The following is a 9456-nucleotide window of genomic DNA, read 5'->3' as shown; positions in this document are numbered from 1 at the left end:
TTTATGAGTATCTTCCGAGTTGCTCACAAGCCTGTAGATGCTACTATAACGCTTATATTCCTATGGTCGCCAGAGGTAACAAGAACACATTTACTTCTATGTATTCAACTAAGCAAGCCTAAAGGGCATATTCCTATCCTCATTAGCGAAACGATTAATCGAACAAGCTCTATTTATTCTTATTAAGCATGCAAATTCTCTATCCCTAGTTCAATTCACACGCCACAGATAGTGTCTGACTATTTTGTCAAATAATCAAACTAATAAGATCAAGAATAAATAAATAACCCAAAGATGGAAAATCAATGGATATAAACGATAATCAAAAGTCAATTTTCATGCTAGCGTCAAAACACTAGACTATAAAGTTTAGCTTCACATAGACAGGGAGGAAAAACAACAAATCATTCAAATAAAAACGTAAGAAAAGGTAAAACCCTGTAACTACGGCCTCCACGATAGCTCCAAGCTCTCACTTGTGTCTTATGGACTATTTATATGTATAGGAAAAAGCTCAAATAATTTAACCTGATCCAAAACGAAAGAGGAATAAGTGAAATTCGAACGTGTACAGCAGTAAGACACCGCCTCTGTTTTGCTCGTTCACTTTGTTTACTGTCAAATTTCAATACTTTGCTTCGATTTCTTTGATGTACAATTTAATTATTTCCAATCACTAGGCAATAATGTCCTCCCCACTTTATGTCTTCTTTTGTCTTTCATCGCGACCTTTTTTCTATTTTCTCAAATTCCCGCTTTTCATCCAATTTTGCTTCAAATCTCTTAATTTTTACATCATTTTATCCCTAAATAATAAAAATATAATATTAGCACAAATCACTATAATTAATACTCAAAATACGATTAAAAATATTAGAATGTGAGTCAACAATAAGTGGATATATGCATTTTTGACCGAACATCAGATATATATAATCTATATCTATATCTATCTATAATCTATATTATTTAAAAAAGAATTTACGATGAAGTGAAGATGTAGGTATCACTGCCTTGTTTGTTTATTTGGTACAAGTAATTAGTAAACTTACTCCCGATTCTTATAATTCTTGAAAGCGATATGACTCATTTGTTCCCTCTAATTCATTTTCTTTGTTATATTCACACATAATATAACATTTAAAGCAAGTTCTACAATGTTGAAAAATGTGAGAAGAAAGTTGTCGGTGAGACTCTTCTCGAGGATATGTGTGAAGCTCCTCCTGTAAAAATTTATTTCTTCTTATTTGAATTGTGCAGGCTAGCGATGGTACCCTTTTATTGTGTTTTTTAAAAGATGTGTAAAGGTAAGACACAGACAAAAATATTATTATGAGTAGTGCAAATATAAGTCAATACATTTTACTGGGATGCTTCTAAACTAATCACAAAAACATATATTGAAATGATAATAAAGAAATTTATGTGAGAGAGAGTTTATTTATTTATTGAGTTAGCTAAACATGATCAAATTTCATCATTTTCAGAAACTCACATTTTTCTCATTTTAAATTTATTTTATGAGCCAAATGCATTAAAAAAAATATTACAGTACTATATTATATTGGTGTGCACGCGCTACATATAAACAAATTAATCAACACAAGGTCTATCGTATTTACAAACATACTATTACATATGAGATAAATAAATAAATATCACAATGAAAATAGGCTTGTACAAATTGTATATAGTAATAGGGGACAAAAGTGCAACGCACATTCCCAAAAGACTAGTTTCTACTATATTAGAAAAACAGGAGTTGTGGTACCAACAAGGACGACCAGGGCCAAACCTGTAATATTAAAGATTACTTAGGGGTAAACTTGTAACTACGCCTATGCTATACATATTCTTCTTCATTCTAGAATTCAATCGGTTGTCTTATGATTTTTCACTTCAATGGCAGGGCTTTCAAAACCCTAAATTCGCAGAAAATCTCAAATCAATAAACCCTAAATTCAAAGGTGACAAAGTTGTGATGAAAGTAGCAGCCCTTTTTGACGAATGAGAATGCTATTTATTCAATCATTGAAAATTACAGTTTTTTTACACTTTTGAGCCGGTGGATCAATCTGGTGATCAAATTTCACATTTAGCTATCGATATTGGAGGTAATATTTGTTCTAATCGTAAATTTCTGGGGGGTTTTCCTTAGAGTTTTTGGGTTTATTTGCTTTTTTTCCCTGAGATATTGATTTTCTTATTTATTAAGTCAACATTGCCTTTTAACTTTTATGTGTTTTGGTTTGGGAATTTGGAAAAATGACATTTTTTTTTCTTGTTTTCTTTGTAGTTTGTTGGCACTGCTTTCCTTATTGGATAGACAGTGTTTAAGAAAAAATGAAAAAGCAAGTAGAAGAAACAATTAACTATTGAAACTTATCACTTCAGTAAATCAGTTGTGCCAACTAGGGAACATTGAAACTTGTGAGGTCCATGGTTCTTTGATTAATTTTAATGGATAAGTTATCTTTTGTATAGGAGTCGTAGTTAGTATTGACAATCCACATTTATATTAGGCACAGGTTACTCTTCTCGACATCTTTGATTGGCAGAGTAGAAGGTAGATATGTTGTTTTTAGAATACAGTACCCTTTTGATATTGATTTATGCTGATAGAGAAAGATCTCATAAGTCATAACGTACTTAGCAAGTTTTACTATGCTATTTCCAGTTTTCCTCCGCATCTGTACCTGCGATGCGTCATCGTGCACTATCCATTTGATATAGTTCATTTTCTATGTTGCAGCAGCACCATCAACTCTTTTGTTAAGGAAAAGAAGGTGGTCCAGATGTCACTGATTGAGCAGTATATGCAAACATCAACCTACAAGACAAGGCGACCTAATAACAAACAGAATTGAGTATTAGTATGTGTATGTGCGACATGTACGGGTGATGTATTCTACTACAAGAAGCAAAGGAAAAACAAGAAAGTGCAAGCTAAAGGAAATGGAGATGGAGGAGAAAACACGAAGAAGAAGTTATTTTAGATGGATGTGTAATGCTTCATTAGTTCTTTTCGATTTCTCATTGTATCTTGCTCTTAGCGTAATATAGATGCTTATGAGGTCTCGGGTTCAATTTCCAGCAGAGATAAAAACATTAGGTAATTTCTTCCCATCTGTTCTAGCCTTAGGACAAAGTTACCAGGTACTTGATGGTGGTAGGAGGTAGCAGGTATCCCGTGGAATTAGTCAAGGTATGCGCATGGACACCACGGTCAACAAAAAAATATACATGCTATAAATTTCAAAGAATTTGATGTGATGAAGAACCTAATTAGGCTACCTATTGTGTTAGAATTGTTTTGGCATGCATATGAAACTATAGTTCTACTATTAAAAGGCAACTCGCAATTGAAATCACTTATATTTCATAAATTTCTAAATAAAATTCTTGACTACTAATTTAACTATGTGGGAAAACTGTGAAGATGAATATGTATTTATCAGGTATGAATTTGTAATGCTAAGCCTGTAATCACACAAGTTAATGCAAAATAATTTATTTGTTCGACTTTGAACTTACTGGAAATCAATAGTTTCTCCAGCCTTCATTGAATTTCTGCAGCCACTTATTTGTAGAAATTATAATTTCAACTTTTTCCTTGGGTTAATAGTTTTATTAACTTAAGAAATTCCTGACTTTTGCTCTTTATGTTCACATGGTTTTTGCAGGGCGTGCTTTACTATCTACATAAGATGTTTCAGCCTTCAGGTAAAAAAAAAAAAAATTATTATTACTGTTTTGTTTAAAAGTTTGGTATTTCCGCTGTGCAAGGGTACTTCATGAGGTTTTCTGAGAACGATATCATTTTCAGTTTTACTCTATTTCATGTTGTCGCGTGTCAGTATGAGCTTATTGTTTTATTCTTCTAGGTGGTCTTCATAAAAAAAATGTGAATTTCCATGGATAAAGCAAGAATTTTCAGTCGATGGCTAATTGCCAAACATGTTATGAAGCTACATATGGAAAATTCTGGTGATTTCTTATTATATTGAAACAAAAGAGAGCACATTGATTTGGCTTCATTAGATGATAGCTTGGTTTTGTTTCTAGCCAAGCAAAGGAGATGTTGGACCAACTTTGAAGAGTGCTGGAAACATAATCTGTTACATTGAGAGCGGACAATTTATTGCAGAAGTTAAAAGCTAAGATATGTCATATAATGATTCTGGCATTTTCACCAATTTTCGTTAATGTGGCTTAGTGTACTCCATCCATTGTCTGCTAAAACTAATAATTTGTTCCTCCTTCTTTCTTCATTCCCTTTGTTGAAGGGGAGAGATCATAAGTTTTATTCAAGAGTTTAGAAGTTTGGGGTTCTTAAATTTGAAACAAGGGTATGTAAAGTTTTTCTGAAAATGATATAATAGCTTCTCATATAATAACTGCTCTTCGAAAGGTCGGTCAAAGGTAGGCTCTCAAAGCTCATTATTTGAGTGGGCTGTTCACCTTGAAAACCATGCTCTGCTACACAGTCTAAAGTTTGCTTTTAACTACAACCTGTCCTCTCGAAAGACTCCTGTACTATTGAAATACATGTGTACTGTATTTACCATCTAAACTATTGAAACCTGGATCTATTACTCTTTCATAGTTTTCTCATAATTAAATGAGAGTTGGGATTATGGCTCGAAAGATTTTGCTTCCTGCTAAGTCATGCAACAAAGATTCTTCGCAGATACATTGAGGGAATTATTTTGAAGAAGAATGTGAATTTCTAATTTATGGATGAGTGTGTCTCTAACCCTAATTGAAGATACATCTGATTATACCATTCAATTGTTCTCTCATGGAACCTGGCAGGAGATCAATTTTCCTACTACCCTTAAGGTGAGTTCTTTGTTTTATTTTACTTTTTAGTTGGACCTACTCTGAGTTCAATTTTACCAACACGTTTTGTTCACCTTGAATAGCGTAGCTCGAGTGTATACCTTCATCTGAGGTAAGTGAATTTCCTTCAAATGGATAATGAATCTTCATATGGAAATTTCAAGCTCATGAATGTTGGTTATATGGAATTTGACAGTTTTCAGAGCTTTATTCTCTGTGTAGCTTTCGACGATCACGTTATGCATGTCCATGTGAATATAATTTACCAATGCCTCCATTATATTTGACTTATTTCCTATATGCTGTCTCAACTCTATTTTGGTCGAAGTGGAGATTTTTGTGATAACTGGTATGTGATTTGGTGATATAACAGATATATAGATGAGAGAAATCAGACATGGCTGACTAATATTAGGCGGAGACTTTATGAATCAAGCTAACTAATGGAAGAAGAGATAAATAGGAGATTATATAAGAGTGATAGGTTTTTTCTCTCCCATTGATTCTTAATTAGCCATTCATTTTACCAGAGTTTTTCTGTTATTTTGTTTCAGTTGTGCACTATATGGGGCATGATGAACAAGTGAAATTCTCAATTAGCTGAGACTGTTACATCTATTAGATGTTCAGAACCAGTTTGGACCAAAGAAAGGTAAGCCTTCTGGAAGCTGTGGCATCTGGTAGATTTTGCTCAAATATATAGCTTTCGTTGTTAATCTGTTGGATTTCTCTTAATTAGTAGATTTATCAGTTATTACTATGGCCAATTCATGTGTCAACTTATGCTTGCCCTTATTAGTTCGTGAGTCCTTCTTGCTCTGGTCTATGTCAACTTATGCTTGCCCTTGTTAGTTCATGACTCCTTGCTCTGGTCTCCTTCTTACTGAATTCTCTTAATACGCCGTCCTTTTGTTGCAATCAAGGAAAGGACAAGCGGTCATGTAAATTGAAATGTAGGAGCTCTTCCAGCTGCGAGTAATGTGCTTTCTGCTTCTTCCTTGCCCTCTTTTTCTTCTATGTTTTACCGATTCATCAATTTTTTTATGTGACTTCATTTCCTTGATACTCCTGCTGTTGAAAGTTATTACTAATATTTTTCACATATTCTAATTCATGTTTTGTGGCTTTTTCTTTTTTTAAATTTGTATGTGCTCCTGGTTCAGAAATACCTTCTTGTGATTGTGGAGCTGGTAGCATATTTTGTTTGTTTTAGCGTGGGTCTAAATATATTCTGTATTATACTAATTACTTAAGAGGCATATATCTTTTTTGTAAAAATATTGCATAGATCAAATCATTGAAGACTTAAAGATGTAAACTAATTGCTCAACATCATCAACATGTATTGTTGTCTATTTCATGTTTGTCCCTTTTGTATATAGTAATAACAATTGTACGTGCAATTATCTGATTTTTTATTTTTTATTTTTCCCGTCTAAAATATGTTTCCATTGCAGCTTCCAATTTTGTTCATCTATGAGCTTAGATCAGACATGTTTTAACTAATTTTTTTTTTTTAAAAAAAAAAAATTGTTGCAATAGAAAAAAAAAACATAGGGTAGTCTTTCAGTTTACTCTTTTCCCGTTGAAGTTGGTTTATCTTGAGAAAGACCTGAACATGTGAAGTTATCAACTTCTCTGGAAGGTCACTTTATGTGCGTTTGTTGCAATCAAATTTGTTTTTTTTTTTTTAACCTTTTAGGTGAAATTACCAACTTAATTTTTGTGAGTACTAATATCTTAATAATATGCAGAAAGTTGTGATCAAGAAGATGGATATGCAAGCAACAAAAAGGTTTCTTGCTGAATTGAAGATTTTGACGCATGTACATCTTGATCTTGGTAAATTCATTACTCATAGTATATACTATCTATTTTTCCTTGATTATAACCTCTTTTAGCACCTGCTCTGAGTCTATGGTAAGAAATATCCATTATGGATGGTTAAACTTACAGACATCGGCAATCTTTTAACTTATTTGTAGTGCAATTTTAAAAAATTTGGTGGACATTCCATTTTTCAATGATAAACTTCCTTTCCAGATTTTGCATTACTCAATATGTCAATCCGTTCAGTGGTCTGAGCCATTTAGCTAGCTAACGTGATACTTTTCCCTATGAAAGTCAAGAATGGTGATTTAGTTCTGCTGTACTTGAGATTTATGGAGAATAAGAGTTAATATTTCACATGTTGAAATATTTTCAGTACGTTTGATAGGATATTGTGCTGAAGGATCTTTGTTCTTAATATACGAATACGTTGAAAATGTGTAAATTTTCTAAGATTCGTTGCTCAATTTACTGCATTCTCTGCACCTAAAATGAAGAGACTTGCGAAGGCTAATCCGGGTTGGTTGGTCCGGGAAGTCAAGGGAAAGGCAGATCGTGTACAATGTCAATCCTATATTTGATGTCGATTCATCCACACTTCTATTCTCAGTAAAGGAAGGCTAATTGCTTGCTGGTTGGGAGCTGTATGAGCAGTAATGTGCACGTATGATTCCGTGAGAAAGTGACAAAAAACATGGAGAAGAATCTCCAAGTTAAAATCAGTTGTAATCTTTTTTTTAGTAATTTGGATTCTGTACCCAGATCTGTTGAGTTAAGCAAACACGCAGCGGTCAAGGATGTTTCCCATCCTTATACAGGATCTAATATAATTAGCTATCAATGGATAAAATGTATCTATTGTATCTGTTTCTACTGTCAACCGTATCTACTGCTTCATAGCTACTGCCTTATCTCTGAGACTAGTTATGTGAAGCCCGTGCTAAGCCCGGGCCCAAACTCAAGATATAAAAGTAGATATTTTAACTAAAAAAATATAATCTGTGTTAGTACAAGTGTACAACAACAACAACAACCATATACCCATTGTAGTCCTACAAGTGGGTAATTATATAAAAGCAAAATTTTCATTCCACTGCTTTAATATTTTAACTTCCATTTTGATAAAATTATTTACTTCAAATCAAATGCGGAGCCAGAATTTGACATTTATAACTTATGTATCCTAATTTTTTGAAGTTATTTAGTTCTAAATAAATAATCTATACATAGTTAATGAACTTTTAAGACAAATACATAATTTAACTTGTACAGCGGATGGAGCTGCTCTTCTCTTAATTAGGGATTAGGGGTTCGAACATGGATATGGAAAAAATCTTTGGAGGAAGCGTTCCCTCCGAATAGGCGCGATACAGTGCTAATTATCTAGATTAATTGGACTTAAATGCGGATATCGAGCACGAACCAGAAAATCAAAGAACATGAAAAATGAGGTAGAAGGTTCGATAGCTTTTGAAAAGTAGACCTTAAAAATAAAAAATAAAAAAAATTGACTTAAATAAATAAGATTAGGACCTAAAAATAATTAATTAATTTTTTTTTAAAAGAATTAGAAATTATTGTGAGGACTACAAAAGTCCCCAGGTTCGATAGCTTTTGAAAAGTAGACCTTAAAAATAAAAAATAAAAAAATTTACTTAAATAAATAAAATTAGGACATAAAAGTAATTAATTAAAAAGTTTTTAAAAATTTGGGAAACTCTTGTGAGGACTACAAAAGTCCTCACATTCCCTCTTATATTATATAGTAATATCATACTTCAACTTATTTTGTCACGTAAGCTCAAATTTGTGAGTTGTAGTGTTGGGCCTGTGCATAGCACTGACATCCGTATCTAGTAATATCATAAGTACTAGGCGAAGCACATTAGTGACACATGTAAACATACTTGACTGAATATTAACCTATCAAAAACCAAGAAAACCTAAACAAAAGTTTCTTCAAACCGAAGTTAGTTACTACTACTCTATAGACTTCTGTTCCTCGATGGGCATACTTTAATTTTCTCAAAATAGAAATCAACTCAAGTTATATTATTTGTTGCACATACTCTCACTTGCTTCCCAAAATAAGACTCCAGCTATAATAATACTTGCACACATCGTACTTACATTTTATTCTAAATATTGAAATTTAATCATATACCCATATTAAGATAACTAGTAAATCAAACTGCAGCTATTTATTGTCTGATGTAAAAAGACATGAGGGCTTAGTTTATCACATAATTACATATGTTTTGACTATAACTAGATTTTAACTTCTATACACCGATAATGTAAAGAATTTTTACCACCAAAGGATGTGGTGTAGCGGATGGGGCTGCTCCTCCCTTAATCAAAGGTCTCGGGTTTGAGCCCTGAATATGAAACAATCCTTGAAAGGGAGCTTTTCTCCCCGAATGGGGCCCTACGATGCGCGAATCCGAATGTAGTCGGGCTCCAATGCGGGTCGGACACCGGGTGGGAAACCACAAAAAAAAATATGTAACGAATTCTTACATTATATCAAGTCGCCCTAAAAATTTAAAGTTATTTGAGGTAACTTTATGTAGTAATGTAACAACCCGTTTGGTCGTTAGGTGTGTTTTGACCATTTTACCCCCGTTGACCCTTCCCCTGGCGCCGTTAGAGTGCTTTTGACCTTTAGGGATTGGCGGCACGGTTCCTGAGGTCATCGGGCGAGTGTTGGCGAGATTTGAGGAATTTAGAACCTTAAAGTGAAAAATGTTTGACCAATAGTTAACTTTTGGATAAACGGACCTT

At 33.3% G+C, this 9456-nt stretch overlaps 1 long non-coding RNA gene across 19 annotated transcripts; it reads left to right on the top strand.

Annotated features, from left to right (window-relative positions):
• The first annotated feature begins 1866 nt into the window (after positions 1-1866).
• LOC132626791 (uncharacterized) lies at positions 1867-7552 on the top strand. Of its 19 annotated transcripts, none has more exons than XR_009577643.1 (6): positions 1868-2114; positions 2753-3205; positions 3684-3723; positions 4691-5494; positions 6597-6684; positions 6886-7552. It is a non-coding gene; the product is annotated as an uncharacterized LOC132626791 (long non-coding RNA). The 19 variants fall into 19 exon arrangements; XR_009577642.1 differs by having other exon boundaries at positions 1869-2114; positions 2753-3004; positions 3885-5494; XR_009577640.1 differs by having other exon boundaries at positions 1869-2114; positions 2753-3112; positions 3885-5494.
• The last annotated feature ends 1904 nt before the right edge of the window (positions 7553-9456 follow it).

The sequence above is a fragment of the Lycium barbarum genome, chromosome 2 (genome assembly GCF_019175385.1).
Source record: "Lycium barbarum isolate Lr01 chromosome 2, ASM1917538v2, whole genome shotgun sequence".
In the NCBI taxonomy this organism is placed as follows: Eukaryota; Viridiplantae; Streptophyta; class Magnoliopsida; order Solanales; family Solanaceae; genus Lycium; species Lycium barbarum.
This window is presented reverse-complemented; position numbering and strand designations above follow the sequence as displayed.